Raw genomic sequence first — 13,724 nt, 5'->3', positions numbered from 1 at the left:
ATATGAGATAGATAGATCTTCTATTCAAACTGAGCATGTTTCAATGGATAAAGGTTTACAACTTTTGAGGATCTTCTTCCATCATAGCTATTCAGGTACTTCTCATTCTTGCATATCAGTGGACAATACTGAGAGATCCCACTGCATTTTCTAGATGAGATCATCATGCATCACATGTGTGAATAGAATTTCACCTGTGTTACTTTTATGCCTGAGGGTTAACCTTGTTAGGTGGTAATGCACTTCTTGCTCCAAAACTGTATTCTTATGTTCCTTTAGTGAATAGATCTCTTTCTCCAGGTGTTATCTTGGTGATATGGAAGGGATTGACCCCTTGTTCCAGTTTTGTATTCCCATAATCCTTAGTATTATACTTTATATATCTAGAACTCAATGAATAAAGTGATCTCAGCATTTATGAGACTATTGCAAAATACCAAAGGCAAGGAATATAGAATATACTATGGTTGCAAAAATTTACTAATATCTGCTGTATCTTAAAGGAGGTAGTGATTTTATTTTTCCTTTTAGGTTTGGTTATATCGAAATCCAGTTATCAGGGGTACAGTTAGTAATTTAAACAAAGAAGTTACACTTAATTCACTTAAAACAAAAAGTTACTCTAAAACATCACATTTTTGTGAACTTATTTATTATTTTATTGAAACTTCTTTTTTTCCGTACTTGAGATCAAACCCAGGGCACACGCTTTACCACTGAGCTACATCCCCAACTCCTTAAATTTGTGTTTTCACTGATACATAAAAACATAAAAATTGAACATATTTATGTGGTACCATGTGATGCTTCAATGCAAGTTTATATTGTGTGATGTTTAAATCAGGCTAAACACATCTATTTCAAACATTTATTATTTCTTTAAGATAAGAGCATTCAGACTGTTCTAGCTTTTTGAAAACACAGTACGTTATTGTTGTCTGTAGTCACCCCACTGTAAAATTGTATCACTTTTGATTTACAATCATTTTAATGAAAGAGGTAAAGGAGATAGTGTAGTAATTGAAGCAGATGGGTTTAAACTTGAACTTCATGGCCAATTCATAATTGGTTTCATCCTCCTACTTCCTTCCCTCCCCATCATAGTGTTTCCCTGTAGCACAGCTTTATGTCATCAAAGTTGAAAACCTAGACTTCTCTTGCCATATGCAACATCAAAGGCATAAGACAAGTTCAGAATAAGTGCAGAGGATAAGCTATATCTCTGAGAAAAAAAATTGCTTCAGCTGTGGCCCATACTGGTGTTTGGGCCACTTTCTCAAAGCCCCTATGAAGACAGGTCACTGTCATCCAAATGAGAAGGGGGTCCCTCTACCTTTGGGTATAGTTATTCATAAGTGGGCAGACAAGACAAGATTAAATGTCAATAACTTACTGCTTTTTTTCCTACTATTAATTTTATGGTTTATGGATAAGAAGAATGGTATCTCATCATTTTCTGATAATGTTTTTTAATTGAGCCATTTGGCTTCTGTTGGTAGAAAGCAACTTGGGAAAAGTTTGTCTTTTCTCTGAGTGCCTTCATTTTCTATCACCTTCTGTATCCTTTATCACTGCACAGTTATTTGTGTTAAAGTTTTTCAAATCCACTAGGCTTAACCTTCTCGGGGCAGGGAGCATCTCGTCCATGTGTCCCATGAGACAGTTACCTAGGATAACACCAGGAAATATGAGCACGAGTGGAGAGAGAATCCATGAGCCTCCTTTGGTGTAACTGGAAGTTGAGAGGTGTAGCATGCTGTAATAGAATAGCGTGTTTGAAATATGTGTTACCTTTGAGACATATCATGTATTCACTTGTCACTCATTCCCTCATTCATTCAATAAATAACTGCACTTACACAACCTTCTGTCTTGGGAATACAAAAATTAATAAGATAAACATAGTCTTCAGTCTCCTAGTGATTACTTGCAAATAATGGAAAAATAAAGACATAAAAATAATAATGATGGGCAGCGGCTGATGGTGGGGGAGGAGTCGGGTCCACTGCCGGGTGGAGGGGCAAGGCGAGTGTCCTTATCCTAGCGACTGGAGCCTGTGTACCAGTTGGAGTCGCTACGGCAGGAACAATTGGGCTGAGTGGAGGAAGACATGTTGCTCTTCATGGAGCATTTATGGGGTTAAGTGGCATGGGATTTCTGTTTCTGATAGTAAATAGCAGGTAACATCTAAAGGAACTGGTTTAAATCCTAATGCCAAAGTATGGCAAGAAATTCCTCCTGGAACTCCTGATGCCACTCCTGTAACTCACAGAACTAAAAGCTCTTGGCATGAAACAGCAGCCACATCAGGGTCTCATCCTGAAGGAAATGCTGAGCTTTCAGAAGATATGTGTAAGGAATATGAAGTAATGTATTCTCCATCTTGTAAAACCACAAGAAACACTACAGTCACTGAAGAATCAACCAATGGAATGATATTAGGGCCTGAAGAGCTGAGTTACCAAATATATGATGTTTCTGGAGAAAGCAGTTCACCAATTTCTACAGAAGACCTAAAAGAATGTCTAAAGAAACAATTAAAATTCTATTTTTCAGGAGAATACTTGTCAAAGGATCTTTATTTGATATCTCAGATGGATAGTGATCAGTTCATCCCAGTTTGGACAATTGCCAACATGGAAGAAATAAAAACATTGACCACAGATCCTGATCTAATTCTTGAAGTGTTGGGATCTTCTCCTATGATACAAGTTGATGAGAAGGGTGAGAAGGTGAGACCATGTCATAAGCATTGTATTGTGCTTCTCAGAGAGATTCCTGAAACAACACCAGTAGAGGAAGTGAAAGCTTTGTTTAAAAGTGAAAACTTCCCCAAAGTGATAAGCTGTGAGTTTACACACAATAGCAACTGGTATATCACTTTTCAGTCAGACACAGATGTACAACAGGCTTTTAAATACTTAAAAGAAGTTAAAACATTTCAGGGCAAGCCAATCATTGCAAGGATAAAAGCCATCAACACTTTTTTTGCTAAGATGGTTATCGATTAATGGATTCTAGTATGTATAGTCAGTCCATTCAAACTCAAGCACAGTATGCCTCGCCAGTCTTTTATGCAGCCTGTATATAATCCTCACCAACAGTACTCAGTCTGTAGTATTGTACCTCAGTCTTGGTTTCCAAGTCCTGCACCTTACTTTGAAACACCACTGGTTCCCTTTCCCAATGGTAGTTTTGTGAATGACTTTAATTCACCAGGATCTTATAAAACAAATGCTGCTGCTATGAATATTGGTCAATCATTCCCAAAAAATTGTGTGAAGCCTCATTTTAAGTCATCCAGTGGTTCAGAACATTCAACAGAGGGTTCTGTGTCACTGGGGGATAGACCATTGAACAGATCTAGTTCAAGGAACTTTCCACCCAAACGGCATAACCCTACGGTAAGAGGGCATCAGGAGCAAACTCAACTTCCCAAAGAGACTCCTGTTTTACAAGTGGAACAAAATGGGGACTATGGTAGCGGGAGGAGAACTGTTTTCAGAGGTCAAAGATGACGAGAAGATGACAGAGTCCCAAAACCCCATCCTTTAACAGCTGAAACAAAGGCTCCAACCCCAAAGTTTGACTTACTAGCTTCAAACTTTCCTCCACTACCTGGCAGTTCATCAAGAATGCCAGGTGAACTGATTTTGGAGAACAGAATGTCTGATGTTGTTCAAGGTGTCTACAAAGAAAAGGATAATGAAGACTTGAGAGTTAGTTGCCCAGTGCCTACAGAGACTGCAAACAGACTGCACTTCTGCCCAGCAACTCGATATGAGTACCAGTCCTCCATACATAGCTGAGCTTCTTGCATTAAGCACAGCTCACCAAGAAAAGGATCTGATAGAGGAATCCACTGTTTAGAAGGACATTCTCAATCAGATGACTATACCAGTTTCTTCCCCAAGCACTGCAAAGACATCACGGGCATCCCACCCCTTTAAGATGGGAAACAAAACTTTTTTGCTACTTCATTTGTTACTCTTTGTTTTTGACTACCTACCCCCAAAAGCAAAATAACCAACCACCTACTGAATTGTATATTTCTGTCTGCTTTAATTAGTCCACTCAAATCATATTTGGAAATTTGGAAATTTAACGTTGAATTATTTTATTCTTCTGTTCACATACTCAGAATTTTAGGTCCTAGAAAGGTAGAACAGACTGACCATCCAGTAATATATTAGTTTATTGTTAAAATTGGAACAATGTAAATGACTTTTTTTAAGTGTTAAATAGTATAGAAGTAATGAGAAATTTTTATAAAGGTTTAATTTGGGGGGAACTTTCTGTTTACAGTATATTTATCACCTTGCTTCCTTCCTCTTCTCAAAAAAAAACTATATATATATATATATCTACATATATATATATGCACACACACATACATATACACACACACACACACACACACACATACACACAGTTTGGAATTCACTGAAACAGCAAGAGATTTTTATGATAAGGTGATAAAGATGGTTGAATAAAATTAATGCTGAATTTCTCAGTGAATAAAGTTGTAGCTGTCATATTAAATAGGCAAGTTTACATGCTGGTATTTAGAAAATGGCTAAAATATTGAAAACCATGTTGCATTAATCTGTTTTAAGTCATACCATGTTCAGAGTTCTATGTAGGGTAGGGTTTTATTTTTCTTCTTAGGGATAGTTTGTAACAGGAAGAACTGTCCTTTATGTTAGTGAGTTACATATGTACAAATTGAAACTGTAAATTGTGAACACTGGAAAGCACCATTGTGACATAGAATAAACATCTTAGTAATATATTAAAATGAATGTAAATGGAAGTTAAAATTACATTACTGTGAAACTCATCTTCCAACTCTAGGCTTTGGAGATTTGTATTAGTAGGTAATTGTTAAGAGCTTTGAAAACACTGTACATTTCTGTGCAAGCCAGAATTATTATTTCTTTGTAACTTATTATTCAGCTTGGCAGTTGTTTTTGATTTGGTGAATAGATAACATGGTATAATATATTTATGCAGTTTGAAACTTTTCATTTCTACACACTTTTTAAAAATCAACTTCTAAAAGAAACATACAATTAAACTATGTTGAAATTTGGGGGAAGTTAAGTCCTTTAAAAATTAAAAAAAAAAAAAGATTACTAATCGTTGGCTTACATCTATGATAAAAGTGCTCATTTTGGTGTACTTAGATAATGCTGCAGTTAGTGGAAATGAAACATTTAAAGTGTTAACTCCTTGTAAGTACATTGGACTTAAAAGAATAAACATTTTGTAAAAAAATAATAATGATGATAATTAATATCAAAATATGATAAGTACTCTATGGTAATATAAAAAGAGTGACTGGGAATCCACTTAAGAAGCCAAAAAAGATATACTTAATAAGGTGGCATTTAAACTGAAATCTAGAATAAAAGGAAGCTACTGTGCAAACATCAAGTGTTCTTGGGAAAGTAAATGAAAATCACCTATTTATACATATTTTGATGTGTATCTTTTATTTGTGGGTGTGTTTCTGTGTGCGTATGTATGTAAAAATGGGTTTTATTAAACAGTGTATTTGCCTTTTGATTTGGCAGTATTTGTGAATATTTTATTAACTCACTAATTTTATTTCTACAACCCACATTTTAATGATGGAATAAAATTCCATTGAATGAAAATAATATTTTTATCAGCTTCCCATTTATGTTTCCACATTTATCTTGTTTCTAATATTTTGATACCTGTATTTTTATATTTATGTAGCAATGGCCTCTGGAAGTAAATATAACCTCTGATAATGTGCTTATCTGAAATAACAAATAGTGCAATCTCTGGAGCCACTCCTGAGTTTTAATCTGGCTCTATCATTTGCTAGCTATGTGTTCCCAGGCAAATTGCTTAACCTATCTATACTTCAGTTTTGTCACCTCTAACTGGGCATAATAATACCCAACAGAGTACCCATCCTTCCAACAAAGTTGTTGGAAGGATGTTTCATCAAATTGATACTTGTATTGCATAAAAAAGAATGCTTGCTGCTATCTGAGCATCTCAATAAATGTGTGCTACAATTCTTAGGTTCTGGAGAACTTGGTAGAGAATAAAATATACTTTACTAACTAAAGTTACCAGTCATTCTCATAATTATGAAGAAGTTTGCTATTCCTTTTTTAAAATGTGTAAGAAAGATTTTAGGTAATGTTAGAGTTGAGCAAATTAAAAAGAAGCCTATTCTACCCTAGAAACTGGCTCACAAATAAACACATTTCCATGACCTGTGAGGTTCACAGTTGTGCTTTTTGGCAAGGTTAGAAAACTTGCAAACTTGTTTCTGGGCCCAATAGTGAAACGTTGATAATGTACTTATCTTTGGTTCACTGGGATCTCAAAGCAGCTTTTAGCTTTAGATTTTACAGTAAGCAACAATTTGGGGGTGAAAAGGTGTGCAGAAAAGCCAGCAAGTTCAAGTAATGAGAAAAGTGCACGCAAATAAAACGTGATTGGGATAAACAAATCCAAAAGGCCGTGACCTCCTGGACTCTGCACCATCAGATTGCCCCTCGCCACAGTGTTCTTAACCTGGGGTTCCTGTAATGGGCTTCACCAAGTCTGTCATTCACCTAAACATGTTGACATTCTACAATCAGAAGGTCACTGGATGAGCATAGAAGTAAACTAAAGGGAATTAATAAGAATATCTAAATGCCTCCTAGACTCATGTTAAGATGATAGTCTGACACCTACATTGAATTAGTTTGTTTTACTTATGGTTTAGAGAAAGGCTAAAAAAGTCTGCAATATCCTTAAAGCTCTGAGCCCAAACACCAACTTCACATGTATGAATATCTAGAATTTTTTCTATGCAGAAGGTAAATAGACTTAGTCATATTTTCAAAAGTATCTGGAAATCAAAAACCAGGTTAAGGACCACTCATCTAGCTACTTAACTGCTGCAGAACCTGGGGCCAGCCTTCTGGGGTCTTTGCTTTGGGGACTCTCCTCACACTGGCACTACAGAAGTCCCTTTATCTGACTCCACTGCCAGTGAAGAACAGCTGGGTTTGTGGGTCACCAGTCCCATCCTTCATCCCTGAACCTCAGCCTCCCAGAGAGACTAGGTTCCACATGTGTGTTGTTAGAACTTACTAATCAATCCTCTTACTCCCTTCCTCCTTTTCTTTCCTTTCCTTTCCCCTCTCTTCCTTTTTCTTTCTTTTTATTCTACTGACCTTAATGCAGAGTACATTCAGATTAAGATCTTGTATTTTTTTTTTTTTTGGCAACATATAATATGTATCCAGTCATGATTTTATTTCATACTCTGTAACCTAGCCCATGCCATCCCACCATTCCCCTGGCTGAGTTGATCTCTTTTGCCTTTGGGCCATTAACATACCCTGCCTGTCCATTTTAATGCATCTTAAAGTTTCTTAGCTCCTATGTTATAAGAATATATATTTTAAAGCTGTTTCCACTCTCTTTCTTAACTCTCCATAGCACTGTGAGCTCCTTGACAGTTTGTCTTTATTCTTTTATCACCAGAATCTAAATTTATGCCTGCACAAATATGTATTAACTAGATTGTCATATAAGAATAGTCATGTAAATTATTTTTTTAAATATCATATGGAACATTATGTAATTACCACCTTTGTAAAAGTAAACTAAAAATTGCTTTTTTAGCCTTAGTGGCTTATGTAAATGATTGTGTATTCATCTTTGTGCTGACAGCTCACAGCTATATATTATAAAACTCTGCTATTAACTATAGAAATCTTGGTATTTATTTTGTACACTAAGCACAATATTTGTTTTATCTTTCTTATGGCTATTTTCCTTTTACTTTGATTTTCCTTCCTCTTTTCATAAATAATATTTGCATATATGATTAAGCCAGCTTAAATCTGTTTGATAAAGTTATATATATATATATGCATATTACATACATACCATCATGTAATAATTCTTTATTCCAGCTGTGTTCACACAGATAATAATCTTATGGCTTAGTAGAATCAAACTTTATTAAGAATATACATTTTAAATCTGGTTCCACTCTCATATTTCATCCTATGTTTACTCACCTCCTAGGTTGACCTGAGCATTTAGTCTTTCCTTTCTCTAGAACAACTCAACATGTGGCTATCCAAGTCCTGATTTTTACATAATTTTTATGCAAATAGTACCTCTGCAACAGAAATAAAATATAAAATGGCATTTTATAAAGCCAGAAAATATAGTGCTATAAATTCATTACTAAGAATTTCCATGATCTATAGCCTTGCTACAAAGTTGTGGTTCTTGAACCAACACAGTCTAAACTACACACAGGCTTACTGAACAAGAATCAACATTTTAAGAGCTCCTCAGGGCATATGAATGCACATAAAATTTTTGAAAAGCAATGATCTGCATGATCTGATGAATGATAAATTCCATTTTAATGTTGAAAATATGAACTTTCTAATTGATGAAGGTTAGAAGTTTAATATAATGTAAAAACTAAAAATTAGCTTGGATTTAGAATCCTGATTGGTTTTCTGTTTTCTTTTATATGAGACTCAATTGGTACTTAACTACTGCTCTTATTAGGATGTGTGATGGTTGTGCAAAAGTGAGTCACAGTCCCTGGTCTCCTAAGCTAACTTACAAATCTGAACAAATCTTTGAAAACATGATGGATCAGACACATGCTCAATTTTGTTCAACCTTCTGTAATGAGGAATGTACAAAGATGGAGAGAATAAGACAGAGGAGCACAGCATGATGAATTTTGGAAGCTGTAAGGCAGTTGGATGAGTGAAACTCATTTAGCAAATGTGAAAATGCTGAAGCCTAGGCCAGTAATGGGGAAAGCTGGGAACCAAACCAATTCATCTCACAATATCTCCAAATGTCTCAGGAACTGGCAGCACCAAATTCAACTGGAAATGCAGGAAGTTTGAGGTTGGATGATCAACAGATAAGGAAAATTGTTTGAGTGATGTTAGTGATGTTTAAGAGTCATTGAAATCCCTGATCCCACCCTTTGACAATGCCTGTAGGTGACTCTGCCTTGCTAATCTAAGCAAAAGTATTTGTTCATTGTCTGGAGATGAGAATACAAGCTTTCTGTACTTGGGGATTCTAGGTATTGGTGACGGTGGGTACATGATATTTGTACATTAAATATTAAGACCCTGCATCACTGAAAACAGTCCTAACTTTCCACCAAGTCTCCAGAATATTGGCAGCCAAATTTTATCTGATCTGCAGAAAACTGCAAATCTCTTCCTTGAGGAATATGACTAACTCCAAAGAAAAATCTTAAAAAACAGACACCATGAAATAAATACCCACGAGGACATACTGATATAAAAAATAAATGAAAAATATATAAATGTGGGGAGAGGTTAATCTCCCATGCAGAAGAAATCCAAATAATCTATTTAGCTACTACACTTTCAAGGAAATAGAGAATAACTCCCCTGTTCTGTATGGGCTGCACAAGGTGCCTTCCTTACAGGGAGTATAGCATGGAAGGAAGAAGAGTACCTTGATACTGGAGAAACCTGACTACCACCTCAGCCAGGTGATTAAGCTCAGCAACCACAGTGATGGCATGTGCCCTTCTTTATGGTACTTGACCTCGGTGGTTTTCCTAACCAAAACCCTACCACTGTCTAATTATGATAAAAACATTAGACAAGTTTCAGTAAAAGGACTCAACAAAACACCTGACCATTACTCCTCAAACCATCAGTCACCAAACACAAGGACTGTCTGAGAAATGTCACAGCCTAGAAGAGCGTAAGGGGACATAGAAGCTAATGTGGTATCCTGGGTAGGATCCTGGGAGAGTAAAAAGGTACTAGATTAAAACAAAGGAAATACAAGTGCTGTATGGACTTTAGTTAATAATGAAGCATTGATGTTAGTCTATTAATTTTGACAAATACAACACATTAATGTAAGATGTGGTATTTGTGGAAACTCTGTATAGTCTTTTTAATTTTTCTATAAATCGAAAACTGATATAATAAATAAAGTTTATTTTTAAAAGAAGAAAGAAAGAAATGGGGGGGGGGGATGAAAGTGGCTCTTTCATAAAGTGTAAGCGAACTCTGTAGTGACCACCTCAGTTAAGGAATTCCACCCACCACTCAGAACATCCAGCCACCATTTTTAAAATCATTGTACAAGTTATTTATTTTCATTTATGAGGAACTTATAGGTTACTTTGCTATGTTATCTCCTAAATGTCTAATATTTTGGTTAATTTTTGCTACATAAAGAATAGTTATATCTTAGTGACTCCAGACAACAATCATGTATTCTATCTCTAAGTCCAGAAATTTAGACAGGACTTGACTAGGTGGATCTTTTGGACTGTGTGGCATTGCTCCATGCTGTTCAGCCCACAGTAGGCTGTTCTGGAGGTTTTAAAAGCCTCCATCTCTCGTCATGTATCTTGGCAGGGATGATTGGAAGACTGGTCTTGGCTAGGACTGTTAGTCAGTGAACCTAGGCATGGCCTCTCCAGCAAGTTGGCCTCACAGTAGTCAAACTCCTGACATGGCTCCTAGAAAGATTGTTCCCAGAATCCATTTAAATTTTCTATTACCCATTTTAATCTTAATTAATGAAGAGCATATGAAGATTTTCAGAAACTGATAAAATCCCTGCAATAGTCAAGAGAGAAAACAAACAAACAGATAAAAGCTACTTGAAGAAAAGAGAGAGCAAGAGAAAGCTTTAATTATTATTAATATTCTTAGACAAGGAGGAATTTGGGATTTAAAACATGATGGTAGAAGTGAAAATCTCAGTAGACACATTGACAGTAAGAACTGAGAAAATCAGAAAGTAGAGATAAAAGACAAAAGAACCAGAAATAGGGAGGAAAAAAGAAAGAGACCAGTTTAGGAGATTTACCATCCAAGTCATAGTAATTATAGAAAGAGAAAGAAGAGAAAAATGAAGGGAGGAAAATGAAATTGTAATAAAAATTTCCTGAACTGAAGAATATGTATCCAGGTTGAGAGGTCAGAAAGTATAATGGAAGAAAAGTGCCTGCACCCCCAGGTTTTTAGGCATGAAGTTTCAGAATACTGGGACAAAGAGAAGAACCGAAAAACATCCAATTGGATAGGAAAAAGAAGAGAAAAACAAGTCACATTCAAAGCATCAGTAATCATTTTGGATTTGTCAATAGCAACACTGGGATTTTTAAAAAATTTTTACAGACTGTATTTTGATTCATTGTACACAAATGGGGTACAACTTTTCATTTCTATGGTTGTACACACTGTAGAGTCATACTATTCACGTAATCATACATATACATAGGGTAATACTGTCTGTCTCATTCTACTATCTTTCCTTCCCCTACCCCCTCCCACCCCATTTTCCTCTACACCATCCAAAGTTCCTTCATTCTTCTCTCCCCCTGACCACCAATACTGGTATTTAAACGTCAATGGGAAAATATCTTCAAAATTCTGGAGGAAAAGAATTTCCGATGTAGAGTTCCCTACATAAAAAAATTGTGTTTTGTTTTACCCTTACATTTAAAAATAGACATAACATTTAACAAAATACTTTAAATCTCACACATCTTAATTAAGAAGTTACTGGATGATGTTTTCTATAAAATGACTAAATAAAAATAAAGTTATACTAAAGAATTAAAAGAGACCGACCACAGGACAGAGAGAAAAAAAAAAAAAGTCCAGCATCATCGTCCTATACAGATAAAGAGAGCAAACAGTTTAGAATGGGCCAGATTCCATTCTCAGTGATGCCATTTGTTAACTAGGATTATGTAATTGATCTATCTGACTCTCTTTCCTCTTCTTGGGTTGTCAGAATACCTACCTTATAGAGATTGGTATGAGAATTAAATGTGGTAAAACATGTAAATATATTTGAGTATTACCTGGCTTAAAATAGATTCCCCAATAATATTGGCCTTTACCATTTATTACTAGGAATCTTCCAGCTTTGGTATGCATTCAATCTATATTAAAAGTAATACTGGGTATGGTGGTATACACCTGTATTCTTAGCTATTAGGAAGACTAAAGTAGAAGGATCACAAGTTCAAGACCAGCCTTGGCAATTTAGCAAGACCCTGTCTCAAAAATAAATAAAGAAATAAAAAGGGCTGGGGATGTAGCTCAGTTGTAAAATGCTTGCCTAGCCTACCATGAATAAATAAATACAATAAAAATAAATGTAGTACAAATGCATGGGTTCATTTTTTAAAATAATAACATCCGCACATTTACTTTTCATTTTGTCATTTCATGAATTTAAGCTAGGCTAAAAATTCTTTTTAAAGTGTTTCCAAAATCCCACAAAGCCTGCACATAATTATAAAGAGATGAATAATAAGCAAAATAGTTCCTTCCACTTCATAAAATACAACTGAAAAGCATCTATATTTGCAAGTCATCCTAGATACTAAGAGCTGTGGTACTTGACTGTTAACCCAGTAGCATAAAATAAAATGAAAACATAATAAAATGCAGGGGACTCTGCATCCTGCTGACATAATAACTTAACTGAATAGACAGGGAATGCACAATTCCTAACTTTATGACCCACATGGAGGAATGATCCACAGTGTAGGCAAATCGATTAAAGCTGAAAATCTACCCAAGGGGTTCACTTTCACTATTTTCATTATGATTTATTTGGTGGGTATCACAGATTATAAATGTTGAGGGTATTATTTTTAGTGTTTTATAAAAGCAAAGTTACTATTTCTCTTAACTATGTGAGTGTAAAAAGTGGTACTATAGCTTTAAGTGTCTAATTTTATTACATCTCAGGATTTTATTATACCCAGGAATCTCTGATTTTCTAATAGCAGTCCCTAAGGCACCAGAAAAAAAAAGTGCATTTCTGAAGTACATATACTTTGTGAAAAAAGAGATAACATAATGAGCAAGGCCTTACTCAAAAAGGAATGAAAGCTTCCCTCTCTATCTTCCTTTGCCTAATCAGCACACCACCCAGCACTGCCCTGGGCACTGCTCCCAGTCAGTTTCTCAGAAGTAACCTGACATGAAAACTTGGTGACACACGTAAATATCAAAGGGCACCAAACAATTACTGAAATTATATTACCCAGGCTATTGGAATAAAAAAGATGTTTATTAATGAAGAAAACCTCAAAGGAAAGGAAGGGAGTCTGGGGAGTTGTGGGACATGAAGTCATCAGAGTGGATGAGAGTCAAAGAGGAAGGATGGAGGTGGGTCTCCTCACATTATGTGGGGGCACTGCGTCCTTTGGAATTATCCATTTCCCGAAACACAAAAGCTTGGGGGATTTCTGAACTATCCTTGCTTTCTGGAAGCACAGAGCTTAGATAAATTCAACATTTTCAATGTGATCTTTTATTTTTTTTCTTCCCATTTAGAAGTTCAACTCATCGAATTGCATCTTAATCAGGGGTTTCCTCATGTTTAACATTCCTGAGACCCTACCCATTGCTCTTTGTATTTTGCAAATATTAACCTACTTGTTTCAGGAAAAAGAAAATTTCACAATCTTTCCTCATCCTATTTTTTGTGACTAGTAAATATAATCATAATGATAATAAAATGATAGTGTCATCAATAATATGTAATGAGTATCAATTGCTTTTCATATGCCACATAATTAAAGACTTTTAAATGTAATGATTTATTAACCTCCGAAACATTCCAATGGAGAAACTGAGAGGGGAAATAGTTTGCATAAATTATTATAGCTG

The 13,724-nt window shown here is 35.5% G+C and overlaps 1 protein-coding gene and 1 pseudogene across 2 annotated transcripts in view; both read left to right on the top strand.

Moving 5' to 3' along the window:
• Window positions 1-13,724, top strand: part of LOC306637639 (limbic system-associated membrane protein-like) — a gene marked incomplete at its 3' end in the record, with an annotated part of 331,295 nt that overhangs the window by 298,287 nt on the left and 19,284 nt on the right. The gene's annotated exons all lie outside the window — the stretch shown is intronic.
• LOC306671009 (la-related protein 4-like) lies at window positions 1,994-3,920 on the top strand (annotated as a pseudogene). The gene has a single exon. The product of its transcript is annotated as a la-related protein 4-like (transcript).

The sequence above is a fragment of the Sciurus vulgaris genome, assembly GCF_902686455.1.
Source record: "Sciurus vulgaris genome assembly, chromosome: 10".
Classification (NCBI taxonomy): domain Eukaryota; kingdom Metazoa; phylum Chordata; class Mammalia; order Rodentia; family Sciuridae; genus Sciurus; species Sciurus vulgaris.
This window is presented reverse-complemented; position numbering and strand designations above follow the sequence as displayed.